The following is a 19,858-nucleotide window of genomic DNA, read 5'->3' on the forward strand; positions in this document are numbered from 1 at the left end:
TTTTAAAATTAACGTTGACTATGTTTAACCAAGGTTGACTTTTGAGTTGACTTTCGGTTGACTTTGACTTTCTGTTGACTTTTGTTGACTTTTGTTGACTTTCTAATTAAGGAAACTTTCCTAACTTATAAACTTTCCTAAAATAGCAACTTTTCTAAATTTGGAAACTTTCCAAAAGTAGAAACTTTTCAAAAATAGAAACTTTCCAAAAATAGAAACTTTTCAAAAATGCAAACCTGCTGAAAATAGAAACTTTCTAAAAATAGAAAGTGTGTGTCCGTAAGCTGTTCCGATCAAACCGATGCATATTGAGTATTGTTCTATGACTACTTGCAACATGTACAATAGCTATCATACTAAGACTTGACCTAAGTTAGTTATTTATATCGACCTTCTTTATTTATAGGTCGACGTTGTGATCATTCCTGATCACTTTACTTCATTTGTTGTTCGCATATTTGTGTGGTTACTTCGTTTGCTATTAAGGTGAGTTATAGTCCCATTTTTCTATTTTAAATCTTTTGGGATGAGAATACATGCAATTTATTTTATATTTTGGACACAAGTGGAAGTTGGTTTAAATTATTCATTGTGAGTTGAACAAAAATATTTCCTAGTCTGGTAACTGTAATCACTGGTTTCTACTAGTGAACGCGAATCCTACGGATAGATCTATCGGGTTTGACAACCCCATTTCGAGCTAGTCGCGCTAGCAATTTATAATCGGAATGTTTAGTACTTCGTAATTTGTTGTAGATACACTTGTTCGGTGTATATTATTTATTGTGTTTGGCAAGGGTAAATAAATGGTTAAGTGGTTACCAGGTGGCTCACGGTAAATGGAATAATATTTTTATATGTTTTCTAGCATATAATTTTGTGGTCCAAAAAGGAGTTTTTATGTTTTTAAACATAAATTTTTACTATTTAAATTAAATATTGTTTGCAATATTAAACCTATAATTCACTCAACATTTTTGTTGACAGTTACTCGCATGTTTTATTCTCAGGTTCATGATTGATTGCTTCCGTTGTGCTTAGAGAGTCTGCATATTTATGATGGCAGCTTTTGTTAAACAATAACTTGCATTCTATTTTGATACATTTAATAGTGGATGCTGTTGACTTTGTTTTGATCAACTTTTGGTTAAGTAATAATGTATGGTTTTTCTAAACTTACATATTTTGATAGGTTTCTTTTATAGGAAATCATTTTTTAAATAAAGAATGCAAGGTTATTTATTAAATTCATATAGAGTTATGATCAAGCTGTGGGACCAAGATAACGATGGTCGTCAAGTGTACCTTGACGGGTCGTTAAATCGATTACAAGAAAGGAAACTCCGACTTGAGCTCTTAATCATCCAACGTGAATCACCTAGATAATTCACAAACAAATAAGCTAAACACTCTAGCTTATGCCCAAAACACCATAAGTGCAAATTCGACCCAAAAGCACTTCCGCGCACAATCCGCGCTCAAACTACTCAATAATCACTAACATAAGTGAAAATGGCCCTAAATCACCAATTTACCCAACTCATAAGTGTTAAACACTTATCTTACCCAATTTGACACCAAACTCAAATTTTGACCCATTTCAAAATTATTCAACCAAAATACACTCACATGGGTTTCAACACATCCAAAATCACTAAACCTAGTGCTTAACTCATATGCAAGTCTTGAACTTGACCAAGACATCAACCAACCTAAAATGCACCAACGACACTATAAAACCCGATTACTAGCATCACTAATGTAAGAACCAGTTTTTCCAAGTTATATTGGACGCCGTCCAAATTAGTGGGACGCCGTCCCGTTGTAAAAGGCTGGACACCGTCCAGAAATCTGGACGCCGTCCAGATTGGCTGGCAGGCCAGCTACCTTGTTTTTAGATATTTAAAGTGGGTATTTTGGTAATTTCACATGGGGGCCGAATTGAAAGCCCTAGATCAGTTTTTGGAGCTTCATTTACTCCATTTACAACCACCAAACTTCATCCACTTCAATTCTATTGAGAGAGTGTATTTCAAGAGTGAGAAAGCTCAAATAGAAGAGGAAGAAGCTTGTTTCGGGCTAGAGCTCGAGCATTAAAGTCGTTCATCTAGCCGCTAGCTACGTGGTGATTGTGTTGGTAATTCTTAACCTTGATTTCTTTACTTTGATTAGTTTAAGGGTTAGGGTTTGGGTTAGGGTTGCACTTAAAACCCATTTATTAGTGACTTGGGGGTTTTGGGTAAGTTTGGGTCATGAAGACCCAAAAGATGACTAACCTAGGGTTTTGAAAAGTTAAAGTGTGTAAATGGGTCTTAAAGGCTTAGTAAATCGCTAGCACTTTTGTAGTTAATGTTAGTGGGTGTCATTTGGGTTGTGGGTGACCCAAATGGGAGTGTTGACCTCGAAATGGGTCAAATGGGTCTCGGGCGACCTAGGTTATTAAATGTGTATGAGAACACACTAAACTTGTGATTATAAAGTGTTTAAGACCATATTTTGGCTAGTATTAGGGTTTTGTTGGTGTTGACCCAAATATTAGGGTTAGGGGTGCAAATGGGTCGGAATTGCATCTTGGGTCAAAATGGCACTAGAATGGGGAGTAAGTTGGTTGGCCAACTTGAGTTGTGATTGATTATGTGCTAAATGTAATAGGTACGTTACATTGAAGTTGCAAGCTCGGTTATCTTTCGCAAAAGACTCTAAGGTGAGTGGAATAATTATATGCGTAGGTATATAATGTATTTATTTGTTGTAGCGTGAGATGTGAAGTGTTGAGGTGTTAAGATACCACGTTTCACGTGACGAGTGAAGCATCGAGGTGTTAAGATGCCACTCGAGGTGAAGCATCGAGGTGTTAAGATGCCACCTAGGGGTGAAGTGTCGAGGTGTTAAGACGCCACTCCATAATAAAGGGTGAAGTGTCGAGGTGTTAAGACGCCACCCGAGGGTGAAGTATCGAGGTGTTAAGATGCCACCCGGGGGTTAGTGATACGAGGTGCTAAGTACACTAATGGATGTTGTGAACTCCGATGGCCTTTCGCGGGCGCCATTCCCTTGTACGATTGTTTAACCATGGTTATTGTGTTGAGTTGTAAGCATATTATATGGTTCGAGTTATATACATATATATATGCCTTGTTATGCTAGCTTGTGATATAGGAGGTTGATAGCCTTGTACTTGAGATGTTAAGCCCTTTTGTGTTGCTAGCATGTATGCGGTATTGTGTAAGTGTGCAAGTAGGTATTTTATATATGTACGTGTATAACTATTGCATTCACTAAGCGTTAGGTTACCCTCTCGTTGTTTACCTTTTTAGGCTCTGGCATGGACAAAGGCAAAGGTATTCGGTTGGATTAGTGGTCTCCCGCTTATTTTGATAGGGGATGCTTTTTGGTTAGCTTTTGGGAGTTCGGCCAAGATTTGGGTAGTTTAACCCCAAACACCATGCTCTAGTGTCGTTTGAAAATTAAACTTGTATTGGTCGAAACTTGTATTTTTGATCAAAACGTGTAAGACGGGTCGTTGTGGGGCCGATGTTGTAAAACTTGTTTTGATGATGGAAACCTCTTATTTTATTATATTGTAATACGTTGTAAAAAGGTTTTCGTTTAAAAGTGTCGGGAAGCGGGATTTCCGCTCACGTGAGTTGGACCCGGGGGACAGCAGCTTCCAAGCAATCTGGACGTCGTCCAGATATGCTGGATGCCGTCCCGGTCTTAAGTGCTGGATGCCGTCCAGAAATCTGGACGCCGTCCAGAAATCTGGACGCTGTCCAGTTGTGCTACAGCAGAAAATTTTTTTAGCGTGTTTTTGGTAAATTGAAGTTGGGTTGTTACAAGTGGTATCAGAGCATGGTCTAAGGGATTTAGGCGACTTGAGATAGATGCCTAGACTTAGACTTTATTGTATGTGCGCTTTATGCGGGACTTGTAGGACTTTGGGTCGGAACGGGAATTGTTAGTGCTAGGGTTTATGTGAATTAACCTTGCACTAATTGTTTTGTGTTGTTTTAGCAATCATCAAGCGAGATAGGCGTTGTACTAGCAAGTTAATGCTACGTGCCCGCGTAACAATGATTAGCTACCATCGTTACGGGTTCAAATCGTGTCAAACGAGCTGTAACAACCCAAACCAGACCACCATCGAACCCGCAGAAAATATCAAAAAAAAAGTATGTTTGTTCAGCTAATGGTGCGGCGCGCCAGAAGGCCGTGCGACGGGCCAATCTGGTCTGTCCAAAAAGCCTTGAAATGCGAAAAAGATTGGCCACTTCCCGACATAATTAGACAAAACGCTTTTAACAACATATTCAAATATGTAAAACTAACGCTATTCAAACATAAAATAAGTTTTACAAAGTGGGGCCCACATTGGCCGTTTTACGAGTTTAATACTAAATATGAGTTTCGACCATCAAAAAGTTTAAGTACCAGACTACACTACGAGCATGGTGTTTGGGATTAAACTACCCAAGTCTCGGTCAAACTCCAAAAGCTAATATCCCAAAAGCGTTCTCTAACAACGACGGGATCTTTAATCCAAGATGATGCCCTTACCCTTGTCCACAACCGAACCTATAAAAAGGTAAACAACGAGAGGGTAAGCAAAGCTTAGTGAATGCAATAATTACACATACATATATATAACTCATCTATTTGCAATCACATTCACCAAATACCTCATACGAACTTGTAACTCAATTAGCATGCCATCGTACCCAAAACACTTAACAAGTCATACATTAACACAAAACCGCATTAGCATATACTCAACACAATGTGTGTGTGTATATATATATATATATATATATATATATATATATATATATATATATATATATATATATATATATATATATATATATATATATATATATATATAAACAATATGCTAAAATAATCGACAATCTCAATATGGTTAACCATAAATGCTATGGTGCTACTGGCTCGTGGTTCACACCATACGCAATTGAGTCATACTCTTTTATAGTGCTACCGGCTCATGGTTCACACTCGATGCTACCAGCTCGTGGTTCACATCTTATTTTATAGTGCTACCGGCTCGTGGTTCACATTCGATGCTACCGGCTCGTGGTTCACATCTAGTTTATAGTGCTACCGGCTCGTGGTTCACACTCGATGCTATCGGCTCGTGGTTCACATCTAGTTTATAGTGCTACCGGCTCGTGGTTCACACTCTATGCTACCGGCTCGTGGTTCACATCTTATCGTACACATGTTATGGCACTACCGGCTCGATGGTTCATACCATAACACCCACAAATAAACGCGTCATATACACATACGTATAATTACTCCACTCACCTCAAAATCTCTTGTGAAAGATAATCAAGCTCGGAAATCTTCAAGGTAACGTACCTATTACATTACACGTAAATCAATCGCAAACTCAAGTTGGTCAACCAATTAAAACTCCACTCTAGTGTTATCTTGACCCATGGTGCAATTTCGACCCATTTACATCCTTAACCCTAATATTTGGGTTAACATCCCCAAAACCCTAATCATTAACCAAGTTAGGTTTAAAACGCATTTCAACACAAGGTTTATGCATTACACAACAACATTAACTAACTTAGGTCCATTTTGACCCATTTGACCAATTTAAGGTCAACACACCCATTTCGGGTCATCCACTAACCCACTTAACACCCATTTACATATGTATAAGTGTGCTAGTAATTTCACTAACCAATTTAGGCTCATAAACATAAATTGATACTTTGGAAACCCTAGTTAGTCATCTTTGAGTCTACATGACCCAAATTTACCCTAAACCCCCAAATCACTAGCAAAATGGGTTTTATGTGCAACACTAACCCAAACCCTAACCCTTAATACAATTAAAGTAAGAAATTGGGTTTTATAACTTACCAACACAATCACCACGTAGCTAGCGACTAGATGAACAACTTTAGAACTCGCACTAAGACCCGATTCAACCTCTTTCTTCCTTTAATGGAGCTCTCTCACTCTAGAACTTCCTCTCTCTCTAGAATTTAATGGAAAGTGATAAGGTAGATGGAAATGGAGTAAATGAGGCTCCAAAACTGATCTAGAGCCTTTAATTTGGGCCCCCATGTATAATTACCAAAAAGCCCTCAAAATATCTAATTTAAAAAGAGAAGGGAATCTGTCACAGGCTACTGGCGCGGCGCGCCATATACTTGCGCGGCGCGCAGATCCCCCAGATCAGAATCTGTCCCCTTTTTAAGATGTACAACAAAACCCCACTTCAAGTATCTTAATTACACTTATGTACACAACAAATAAACGGGTCTTACAACTCTCCCCCACTTGAATCGGAGCGCGTCCTCGCAATCCAAGCCGCATGACAAGAAGGAAGATAAACCAACACGAACTCTTCGGGCTCCCAAGTAAACTCAGAACCTTTACTACGACGCCATTGGACTTTAAAAGTCCTAACCTCTTTATGTCTCAACCTTTTGACCTTCTCATCGAGTATGGCAATCGGCTCCTCAATATACTCTAACTTATTATTTAGCTTAATCTCGTCTAATGGTACCCAAGATGAATCATCCGCAAGACACTTATGGAGATGGGAGACATGGAAAGTATTATGAATCCCCGCAAGCTCTTCAGGTAATTCCAAACGATACGCGACTTCACCAACACGAGCTAAAACCTTAAATGGCCCAATAAACCGAGGAGCTAACTTTCCCCATTTTCGAAATCGAATAATACCTTTTCATGGTGAAACCTTAAGCATCACCATGTCACCTTCTTGAAATTCGATCGTTCGTCTACGTTTATCGGCATACGAATTTTGTCTATCTTGAGCCTTCTTGAAGTGATCCCGAATAATATCAATCTTGTTATTCGTCTCCAAAACCAAATCGGTACTCCCGATCTCTCTTTGACCAATTTCACCCCAACAAATCGGAGTTCGGCACCTCCGCCCATAAAGCATCTCGTAAGGTGGCATCCCGATACTAGTATGATAACTATTATTGTACGAGAATTCCACCAAAGGTAAGTGCTCGTCCCAACTACCACCAAAATCAATAATACACGCCCGTAACATATCCTCCAAAGTTTGATTCGTACGTTCGATTTGACCGTCTGTTTGAGGATGATACGCCGTGCTCAATTTCAATTGTGTACCCATATCTTCATGAAACTTTTCCCAAAACCGAGATGTAAAACGAGTATCTCGATCCGAAATAATCGATATAGGAACTCCGTGTCGAGAGATGACTTCCTTGATAAACAACTTAGCCAAGGTCTCCGACGATATCGCTTCCCGAATGGGAAGAAACAAAGCACTTTTCGTCAATCGATCAACTATAACCCAAATCGAATCAAATTGGGTTCTCGCCGTTTTAGGTAACTTTGTGATGAAATCCATGGTAATGTGCTCCCATTTCCATTTCGGGATTTCCAACGGTTGTAACTTACCATACGGCTGTTGGTACTCGGCCTTAACTTGCAAACACGTGACGCATTGCTCAACATACTTCACAACATCACGTTTCATGTCCGGCCACCAATAATCTTTTCTTAAATCTAGATACATTTTCGTCGCGCCCGAATGAATGTAATACTTTGACTTATGTGCTTCATCAAGTAGCACTTGTCGATAATCACCCATCTTAGGCACCCACACTCTTCCTTGAAAAGACAACAAACCATGCGAGCCCATAGTAATGAACTCCGATTGCCCCATGATTCATTCCGCATGTTTGTTGTGAACGTAAGCCTCTATTTGAATCACACCAAGTTTTTCAAGAAAATCGTTAGTAATAATCATACGTAACAATCCCAATCGTAATGCCGGGTGATGACTCTTTCGACTTAACGCATCCGTGACCACATTCGCCTTGCCCGGATGATAAAGTATCTCACAATCATAATCTTTCACCACATCCATCCACCAACGTTGACGATGATTCAAATCTCGTTGATTAAAGAGATGTTTCAAACTCTTATGATCCGAATAAATCGTACTCTTGACACCATACAAGTAGTGGCGCCAAATTTTCAACGCATGCACAACCGCCGCCAACTCAAGATCATGAGTCGGATATCTCGTTTCGTGTTTCTTTAGTTGTCGAGAGGCATAAGCGATGACTTTACCTCTTTGCATTAGAACACACCCGAGCCCATTTAACGAAGCATCACAATAAACCGTCATGTCTTCCACTCCTTCCGGCAACACTAACACCGGAGCTTGACACAATTTCTCTTTTAGCAATTGAAAAGCAATTTCTTGCTCGTTCTCCCAAGTAAATCTCGCGTTCTTCCTCGTCAATTTCATCAACGAAGAAGAGATCTTAGAAAAGTATTGGATAAACTGACGATAATAACCGGCCAATCCGAGAAAACTTCGGATTTCCGTAGGCGTAGTCGATCGTTCCCAACTCTTCACCATCTCTATCTTCCCCGAATCTACTTGAATACCGTCTTTGTTCACAATGTGGCCAAGGTATTGAACCTCCCTTAGCCAAAATTCACATTTGGAGAACTTAGCATACAACTTCTCCTTTCGTAACGTCTTCAATACTTCGTGCAAATGACGCTCATGTTCGTTTATACTTTTCGAGTAGACTAGTATGTCGTCAATGAACACAATCACCGACTTGTCCAACATAGGTAGGCACACTCGGTTCATAAGATCCATGAATGCCGCCGGTGCATTCGTAAGACCAAAAGGCATTACCACAAACTCAAAATGCCCATAACGCGTTCGAAAAGCCGTTTTCTCGATATCTTCCTCATGGACCCGCATTTGGTGATAGCCAGATCGTAGGTCGATTTTAGAGAAATATGTTGCACCTTGGAGTTGGTCAAACAAATCGACAATCCGAGGTAATGGATAACGATTCTTGATCGTCACTTTATTTAACTCCCGATAATCGATGCACATCTACATACTACCATCCTTCTTCTTTACGAATAAAACCGGAGCGCCCCATGGAGAAGCACTCAGTCGAATAAAACCCTTCTCGAGCAACTCTTGGGTTTGATTTAACAACTCTCGCATTTCTGTTGGCGCTAAACGATAAGGAGTTTTAGCAATGGGGGTAGCCCCCGGAACCAACTCAATGCGAAATTCAACTTGTCTTTCCACCGGAACACCCGATAACTCGTCCGAAAAAACGTCTTCGAATTCACTACCCACCGGAATTTCACGAATGGGTGGTGGCTCATCACGAGTATCAACAACATGGGCAAGAAAAGCCATGCCACCACTATCGAGGAGACGACGTGCCCGTGCAAAAGTGCATATCGTCACAAGTCTTCTACGCTTATCACCGTGAATAATTAACTCTCCCCCACTTGGGGCCTTTACACGAATAAATTTTTCATGGCATGCAATATCGGCTCTATTATGATCGAGCTGATCCATACCAACAACGATATCGAAATCGCCCAAAGTCATCGTGATAAGATCAATCTTAAAGTTTTCGGCACCAAAAATGACATCACAATTTTTACACACATCAACCACTAGCACCGTCTTGCGGTCTGCTATTTCGACTTCTACCGGATGACTTAACTTAGTTAACGGTCTATTAAGTCTAGGCACAAATCTTGGAGATACAAACGACAAATTTGCACCGCTATCAAATAGGATCCTTGCCGGATTAGAGTTAATCATAAAAGTACCTGAAACAACTTCGTTGGATTGCTTGGCCTCATCATTGGTCATCAAGTAATTGCGACCCCTAGCCGTACCCGCCACTCTCTCCAACTTCTTCACATGATCATTATTCAAATCGGGACATTCCGGCCTCTTGTATCCCTCTTTACCACAATTAAAACAAGTAAGCTTGGTCGTCGCCTTGGTACAATCACGGGCGATGTACCCTCTTTGATTACAATTATAACACGTGGGTCCGAAACCTCCGGAAGCACCCTTCTTCACACTATTAACGCTTTCGGAGCCTTTCTTGTTCTTTTTATTTGAAAAGTTCGAATAGCTCGAACCTTCAAACTTTCTCTTCGAAAAAATGAAATCGCTTTTCCTTGGAACCTCCGGCTCAAAACCCCTAGCCAATTCGTATAAATCTTCAAATGACTTAGCCATTCCCCTGCTAATCTTACCCTTCAACTCATCACTTAAAGTACGGTAGAAATCTAGCATCAACTTGTGATCATCACCAACGTACTCCGGACAAAAACGAGTCTTTGCCAAGAAGGTAGACTTGAGAGTAACCAAGTCCATTGAACCTTGTCGCAAATGGTGCAACTCGTCCCGAATTTTATCAAGATCGGAAGAAGTTCAGTATTCTTGGAAAAATTCCTTCTTAAACTCCTCCCATGTCAAGCACATGCATTGCTCTTCACCATATAATTTTATTTTATCGTCCCACCACAACTTGCCCTCTTCGCGCAATATGCTAGACCCATACCTCGTCTTCTTCTCGGGAGGATACTCCGCGGTACGGAACGCTCCCTCGATATCAGAAATCCAACAAGTGCTTTTCAATGGATCCCTCACCCCATTAAACATCGGAGGTTGAGTATCCTTGAAATTTTTGTAGTGGAAGTCCCGCCTTCCACCCCCACCATTACCTTCACCTCCTTCGCCTCGAGGATAAATGTTTTTAGCCTCTAAAGCCTCCTCTATTGCGGCTTTCATTCGATCATTGATCATTTCGGTCACTTGTCCATCGACCGACTCTTGGAAGACCTTTCGGACATCGTCAAGAAAATCCTTCTTTAGCCTTTTAAAGATGGCCTCAACCTTGGCCGTGAGTTCAACGTCCTCACTCGTACTTCCGCCATTGGTGTCGTGTCCATTTCTCATCTTCATTCTATAAAACGAAGTAAATTAAGCAACAAAACAAAAGGACTTAACACATATGTATATACATATACACCACACTACCCCATCTTGCTCAACAATCGTCGTACATCGCTTGTTTGACACGATTTGAACCCGTAACAATGGTAGCTAATCATTGTTACGCAAGCACATCGCATTAACTCACTAGTACCACGTCTATCTTTCTTGACGATTTCAAATACCACACAAAATAATAGCGCATGATTAGTTCACATAAACCTATGCACTAACCAAAACCCGATTCGACCCAAAGTCCTACAAGTCCCGCATAATGCGCACACAAAAAGTCTAAGTCTAGGCGCCTATCTCAAGTCACCTAAATCCCTTAGACCAGGCTCTGATACCACTTGCAACAACCCAAACCAGACCACCGTCGAACCCGCGGAAAATATCAAAAAAAAAAAGTTTGTTTTTTCAGCTAATGTCGCGGCGCGCCAGAAGGCCGCGCGGCGCGCCGATCTGGTTTGTCCAAAAAGCCTTGAAATGCGAAAAAGATTGGCCACTTCCCGACATAATTAGACAAAACGCTTTTAATAACATATTCAAATATGTAAAACTAATGCTATTCAAACATAAAATAAGTTTTACAAAGTGGGGCCCACATTGCCCGTTTTACGAGTTTAATACTAAATATGAGTTTCGACCATCAAAAAGTTTAAGTACCAAACTACACTACGAGCATGGTGTTTGGGATTAAACTACCCAAGTCTAGGTCAAACTCCAAAAGCTAATATCCCAAAAGCGTTCTCTAACAACGACGGGATCTTTAATCCAAGATGATGCACTTACCCTTGTCCACAACCGAACCTATAAAAAGGTAAACAACGAGAGGATAAGTAAAGCTTAGTGAATGAAATAATTACATATACATATATATAACTCATCTATTTGCAATCACATTCACCAAATACCTCATACGAACTTGTAACTCAATTAGCATGCCATCGTACCCAAAACACTTAACAAGTCGTACATTAACACAAAACCGCATTAGCATATACTCAAAACAATGTATGTATATGTATGTATGTATATATATATATATATATATATATATATATATATATATATATATATATATATATAAACAATATGCTAAAATAATCGACAATCTCAATATGGTTAACCATAAACACTATGGTGCTACCGGCTCGTGGTTCACACCATACTCAATTGAGTCATACTCTTTTATAGTGCTACCGGCTCGTGGTTCACACTCGATGCTACCGGCTCGTGGTTCACATCTTATTTTATAGTGCTACCGGCTCGTAGTTCACACTCGATGCAACCGGCTCGTGGTTCACATCTAGTTTATAGTGCTACCGGCTCGTGGTTCACACTCGATGCTACCGGCTCGTGGTTCACATCTAGTTTATAGTGCTACCGGCTCGTGGTTCACACTCGATGCTACCGGCTCATGGTTTACATCTTGTCGCACACATGTTATGGCACTACCGGCTCGATGGTTCATACCATAACACCCATAAATAAACGCGTCATATACACATACGTATAATTACTCCACTCACCTCAAAATCTCTTGTGAAAGATAATTAAGCTCGGAAATCTTCAATGTAACGTACCTATTACATTACACATAAATCAATCGCAAACTCAAGTTGGTCAACCAATTAAAACTCCACTCTAGTGTTATCTTGACCCATGGTGCAATTTCGACCCATTTACACCCTTAACCCTAATATTTGGGTTAACATCCCCAAAACCCTAATCATTAGCCAAGTTAGATTTAAAACGCATTTCAACATAAGGTTTATGCATTACACAACAACATTAACTAACTTAGGTCCATTTTGACCCATTTGACCAATTTAAGGTCAACACACCAATTTCGGGTCATCCACTAACCCACTTAACACCCATTTACATATGTATAAGTGTGCTAGTAATTTCACTAACCAATTTAGGCTCATAAACATAAATTGATACTTTGGAAACCCTAGTTAGTCATCTTTGAGTCTACATGACCCAAATTTACCCTAAACCCCCAAATCACTAGCAAAATGGGTTTTATGTGCAACACTAACCCAAACCCTAACCCTTAATACAATTAAAGTAAGAAATTGGGTTTTATAACTTACCAACACAATCACCACATAGCTAGCGACTAGATGAACAACTTTAGAACTCGCACTAAGACCCGATTCAACCTCTTTCTTCCTTTAATGGAGCTCTCTCACTCTAGAACTTCCTCTCTCTCTAGAATTTAATGGAAAGTGATAAGGTAGATGGAAATGGAGTAAATGAGGCTCCAAAACTGATCTAGAGCCTTTAATTTGGGCCCCCATGTATAATTACCAAAAAGCCCTCAAAATATCTAATTTAAAAAGAGAAGGGAATCTGTCACAGGCTACTGGCGCGGCGCGCCATATACTTGCGCGGTGCGCAGATCCCCCAGATCAGAATCTGTCCCCTTTTTAAGATGTACAACAAAACTCCACTTCAAGTATCTTAATTACACTTATGTACACAACAAATAAACGGGTCTTACACGAGCGATGTACGACGATTGTTGAGCAAGATGTGATAGTGTAGTATATATGTATATGCATATGTGTTAAGCCCTTTCGTTTCGTTGTTTAATTTACTTCGTTTTATAGAATGAAGATGAGAAATGGACACGACACCAATGACGGAAGTACGAGTGAGGACATTGAACTCACGGCCAAGGTTGAGGCCATCTTTAAGAGGCTAAAGAAGGATTTTCTCGATGATGTTCGAAAGGTTTTCCAAGAGTCGGTTGATGGGCAAGTAACCGAAATGATAAATGAGTGAATGAATGCCGCGATCGAAGGAGGCATTAGAAGCTAGAAATATTCATCCTCGTGGTGAAAGGGGTGATGGTGATGGTGGGAATGGAAGGCGGGACTTCCATTACAAGAATTTCAAGGATGCTCAACCCCCGATGTTTAATGGGGTGCGAGATCCGTTAAAAAGTACATGTTGGATTTCCGATATCGAGGGAGCTTTCCGTACCGCAGAATGTCCTCCCGAGAAGAAGGCGAGGTATGGTTCTAGTATGTTGAGGGAAGAAGCTAAGTTGTAGTGGGATGATAAAATCAACTTATATGGTGAGGAGCAATGTTTGAGTTTGACGTGGGAAGAGTTCAAGAAGGAATTTTTCAAAGAATACCGAACTTCTTCCGATCTTGATAGAATCCGGGATGAGTTGCACAATTTGCAACAAGGTTCAATGGACTTGGCTACTCTCAAGTCTACCTTCTTGGCAAAGACTTGTTTTTGTCCGGAATATGTTGGTGACGATCACAAGCTAATGAAAGATTTCTACCGTACCATGAATGATGAGTATAAGGGTAAGATTAGTCGAGGAGCGGCTAAGTTTTTTGAAGAGTTATTTGAATTGGTTCAGGGTTTTGAGCCGGAGGTTCCAAGGAGAAGTGATTTCACTTTTTCTAAGAGAAAGTTTGAAGGTTCTAGTCATTCTAACTTTTCAAACAAGAAGAACAAGAACAAGAAGGGTTCCGAAAGTGTCAATAGTGTGAAGAAGGGCGCTTCCGGTGGTTTTTCTTTTTCGTGCTACAATTGTGGGCAAGCGGGTCATATGGCTCGTGATTGTCCGAAACCATTTTTCGGAAATAAGCTCACTTGTTTCAATTTCGGTAAAGAAGGGTATAAGAAGCCGAAGTGTCCCGATTTGCGAAACGATAATGTTAAGCGTCTAGAGAAGGCGGTGGGTACGGCTAGGGGTCACAACTATTTGATGATGAATGATGAAGCCAAGCAATCCAACGAAGTTGTCTCAAGTACTTTTATGGTTAACTCTAATCCGGCACGGATACTTTTTGATAGTGGTGCCAATTTGTCATTTGTGTCTCCAAAATTCGTGTCTAAACTTAGTAGACCGTTAGCTAAGTTAAGTCGTCCGGTAGAAGTCGAAATAGCAGACGGCAAGACGGTGCTAGTGGTTGATGTGTGTAAGAATTGAGATGTTGTGTTTGGTGCCGAAAACTTTAAAATCGACCTTATCCCGATGACTTTGGGCGATTTTGGTATCGTTGTTGGTATGGATTGGCTCGATCATAATAAAGCCGATATTGCATGCCATGAGAAATTTATTCGTGTGAAGACCCCAAGTGGGGAAAATTAATTATTCACGGTGATAAACGGAGAAGACTTGTGTCACTATGCACTTTTGCACGGGCACGTCGTTTCCTTGTTAGTGGTGGCATGGCTTTTCTTGCCCATGTTGTTGATACTCGTGATGAGCCACCACCCATTCGTGAAATTTCGGTGGTAAATGAGTTTGAAGACGTTTTTCCGGATGAGTTACCGGGTGTTCCGGCGGAAAGACAAGTTTAATTTCGCATTGAGTTGGTTCCGGGAGCTACTCCCATTGCTAAAACTCCTTATCGTTTAGCGCCGACGGAAATGCAAGAGTTGTTAAATCAAACCCAAGAGCTACTTGAAAAGGGTTTTATCCGACCGAGTGCTTCACCTTGGGGCGCTCCGGTTTTGTTTGTGAAAAAAAAGGATGGTAGTATGCGGATGTGCATCGATTACCGGGAGTTGAATAATGTGACGATCAAAAATCATTATCCATTGCCTCGGATTGACGATTTGTTTGACCAACTCCAAGGTGCTACGTATTTCTCTAAGATTGACCTACGGTCCGGCTATCACCAAATGCGGGTTCGTGAGGAAGATATTGAGAAAACGGCTTTTCGAACGCGTTATGGGCATTATGAGTTTGTAGTTATACCTTTTGGTCTTACGAATGCACCGGTGGCATTCATGGATCTTATGAACCGAGTGTGCCAACCTATGTTGGACAAGTCGGTAATTGTGTTCATTGACGACATACTTGTCTATTCGAAGAGTATGAAAGAACATGAACTTCATTTGCGATGTGTGTTAAAGACGTTGCGGAAGGAGAAGTTGTATGCTAAATTCTCCAAATGTGAATTTTGGCTAAGGGAAGTTCAATTCCTTGGCCATTTTGTGAACGAAAATGGTATTCAAGTAGATCCGGGGAAGATAGAGACGGTGAAGAGTTGGAGACGACCGACTACGCCTACGGAAATCTGAAGTTTTCTCGGATTGGCCGGTTATTATCGTCGGTTTATCCAAGACTTTTCTAAGATCGCTTCTTCGTTGACGAAATTGACAAGGAAGAACGCGAGGTTTATTTGGGAGAACGAGCAAGAAATTGCTTTTCAATTGTTAAAAGAATAGTTGTGTCAAGCTCCGGTATTGGTGTTGCCAGAAGGTGCGGAAGACATGGCGGTTTATTGCGATGCTTCATTAAATGGGCTCGGGTGTGTTCTAATGCAAAGAGGTAAAGTCATCGCTTATGCCTCTCGACAATTAAAGGAACATGAAACGAGATATCTGACTCATGATCTTGAGTTGGCGGCGGTTGTGCATGCGTTGAAAATTTTGCGCCATTACTTGTATGGTGTCAAGAGTACGATTTATTCGGATCATAAGAGTTTGAAACATCTCTTTAATCAACGAGATTTGAATTATCGTCAACGTAGGTGGATGGATGTGGTAAAAGACTATGATTGTGAGATACTTTATCATCCGGGCAAGGCGATTGTGGTCGCGGATGCGTTAAGTCGAAAGAGTCATCACCCGGCGTTACGATTGGGATTGTTACGTATGATTATTACTAACGATTTTCTTGAAAAACTTGGTGTGATTCAAATAGAGGCTTACGTTCACAACAAGCATGCGGAACGAATAGTGGGTCAATCGGAGTTCATTACTATGGGCTCGCGTGGTTTGTTGTCTTTTCAAGGAAGGGTGTGGGTGCCTAAGATGGGTGATTATCGACAAGTGCTACTTGATGAAGCACATAAGTCAAAGTATTTCATTCATCCGGGTACGACGAAAATGTATCTTGATTTAAGAAAAGAGTATTGGTGGCCGGGCATGAAACGTGATGTTATAAAGTAGGTTGAGCAATGCGTCACGTGTTTGCAAGTTAAAGCCGAGCACCAAAATCCGTATGGTAAGTTGCAACCGTTAGAAATCCCGAAGTGGAAATGGGAGCACATTACCATGGATTTCATCACAAAGTTACCTAAAACGGCGAGAACCCAATTTGATTCAATTTGGGTGATTGTTGACCGATTGACAAAAAGTGTCTTATTTCTTCCCATTCGGGAAGCGATATCGGCGGAGACCTTGGCTAAATTGTTTATCAAGGAAGTAGTCGCTCGACATGGGGTTCCTATATCTATTATTTCGGATCGAGATACCCGTTTTGCATCTCGGTTTTGGGAAAAGTTTCATGACGATATGGGTACACAATTAAAATTGAGCACGGCGTATCATCCTCAAACGGACGGTCAAACCGAACGTACGAATCAAACATTAGAGGATATGTTACGGGCGTGTATTATTGATTTCGGTGGTAGTTGGGACGAGCACTTACCTTTGGTGGAATTCTCGTACAATAATAGTTATCATACTAGTATCGGGATGCCACCGTATGAGATGCTTTATGGGCGAAGATGTCGAACTCCAATTTGTTGGGGTGAAGTGGGACAAAAGGAAATCGGGAGTACCGATTTGGTTTTAGAGACGAATAGCAAGATTGATGTGATTCGGGATCATTTGAAAAAGGCGCAAGATAGACAAAAGTCGTATGCCGATAAACGTAGGCGAATGATCAAATTCCAAGAGGGCGACATGGTGATGCTTAAGGTTTCGCCATGGAAAGGTATTATTCGGTTTCGAAAACGGGGAAAGTTAACTCCTCGGTTTATTGGCCCATTTAAAGTTTTGGCTCGGGTTGGCGAAGTTGCGTATCGTTTGGAATTACCCGAAGAACTTGCGGGGATCCATAATACATTCCATGTATCCCATCTCTGTAAGTGTCTTGCGGATGATTCATCATGGGTACCATTATTGAGCTAAATAATAAGTTGGAATATGTTGAGGAGCCGATTGCTATACTCGATGAGAAGGTCAAAAGATTGAGAAATAAAGTGGTTCGGACTTTTAAAGTTCAATGGTGTCGTAGTAAAGGTTCCGAGTTTACTTGGGAGCCCGAAGAATTTGTTTTTTTGTATCTTCCGGCTTGTCATGCGGCTTGGATTGCGAGGTCGCAATCCGGTTCAAGTGGGGGAGAGTTGTAAGAACCAGTTTTTCCAAGTTATATTGGACGTCGTCCAAATTAGTGGGATGCCGTCCCGTTGTAAAGGGCTGGACGCCGTCCAGATTGGCTGGAAGGCCAGCTACCTTGTTTTTAGATATTTAAAGTGGGTATTTTGGTAATTTCACATGAGGGCCGAATTGAAAGCCCTAGATCAGTTTTTGGAGCTTCATTTACTCCATTTACAACCACCAAACTTCATCCACTTCAATTCTAGTGAGAGAGTGTATTGCAAGAGTGAGAAAGCTCAAATAGAAAAGGAAGAAGCTTGTTTCGGGTTAGAGCTCGAGCATTAAAGTCGTTCATCTAGCCGCTAGCTACGTGGTGATTGTGTTGGTAATTCTTAACCTTGATTTCTTTACTTTGATTAGTTTAATGGTTAGGGTTTGGGTTAGGGTTGCACTTAAAACCCATTTGTTAGTGACTTGGGGGTTTTGGGTAAGTTTGGGTCATGAAGACCCAAAAGATGACTAACCTAGGGTTTTGAAAAGTTAAAGTGTGTAAATGGGTCTTAAAGGCTTAGTAAATCGCTAGCACTTTTGTAGTTAATGTTAGTGGGTGTCATTTGGGTTGTGGGTGACCCAAATGGGAGTGTTTACCTCGAAATGGGTCAAATGGGTCTCGGGCGACCTAGGTTATTAAATGTGTATGAGAACACACTAAACTTGTGATTAAGCCCTTTCGCGGGGGTTAGTGATACGAGGTGCTAAGTACACTAATGGATGGTGTGAACTCCGATGGCCTTTCGCAGGCGCCATTCCTTGTACGATTGGTTAACCATGGTTATTGTGTTGAGTTGTAAGCATATTATATGGTTCGAGTTATATACATATATATATATATATATATATATATATATATATATATATATATATATATATATATATATATATATATATATATATATATATATATATATATATATATATGTCTTGTTATGCTAGCTTGTGATATAGGAGGTTGATAGCCTTGTACTTGAGATGTTAATCCCTTTTGTGTTGCTAGCATGTATGCGGTATTGTGTAAGTGTGCAAGTAGGTATTTTATATATGTACGTGTATAACTATTGCATTCACTAAGCGTTAGCTTACCCTCTCGTTGTTTACCTTTTTAGTCTCCGGCGTGGACAAAGGCAAAGGTATTCGGTTGGATTAGTGGTCTCCCGCTTATTTTGATAGGGGATGCTTTTTGGTTAGCTTTTGGAAGTTCGGCCAAGATTTGGGTAGTTTAACCCCAAACACCATGCTCTAGTGTCGTTTGGAAATTAAACTTGTATTGGTCGAAACTTGTATTTTTGATCGAAATGCGTAAGACGGGTCGTTGTGGGCCCGATGTTGTAAAACTTGTTTTGATGATGGAAACCTCTTATTTTATTATATTATAATACGTTGTAAAAAGGTTTTCGTTTAAAAGTGTCGGGAAGCGGGATTTCCGCTCACGTGAGTTGGACCCGGGGGACAGCAGCTTCCAGGCCATCTGGACGCCGTCCAGATATGCTGGACGCCATCCTGGTCTTAAGTGCTGGACGCCGTCCAGAAATTTGGACGCCGTCCAGTTGTGCTACAGCAGAAATTTTTTTTTAGCGTGTTTTTGGTAAATTGAAGTTGGGTTGTTACAACTAAACTCACTTCATGAGTTTAAATGGGTTTATCAACAATTTAAGCTCAAACCCTAACTTTGAATATCAAATCAAACAATGAAATTTGGAGTTAGAACTTACCACAACAATCAAAACGTAGCTAGGAGCGAGATGAACAACTTTAAAACCCGAGCTTTGGTGAGAATCCAACTCCTTCTTCTCCAAATCAAGCTCTCTCTCTGAGATGACCCGGGAATTTCTGACCAAATTTAAACTTTAATCTTTATATGATTCCGAAACGATA

This window comes from Rutidosis leptorrhynchoides, chromosome 10, assembly GCF_046630445.1.
Source record: "Rutidosis leptorrhynchoides isolate AG116_Rl617_1_P2 chromosome 10, CSIRO_AGI_Rlap_v1, whole genome shotgun sequence".
In the NCBI taxonomy this organism is placed as follows: domain Eukaryota; kingdom Viridiplantae; phylum Streptophyta; class Magnoliopsida; order Asterales; family Asteraceae; genus Rutidosis; species Rutidosis leptorrhynchoides.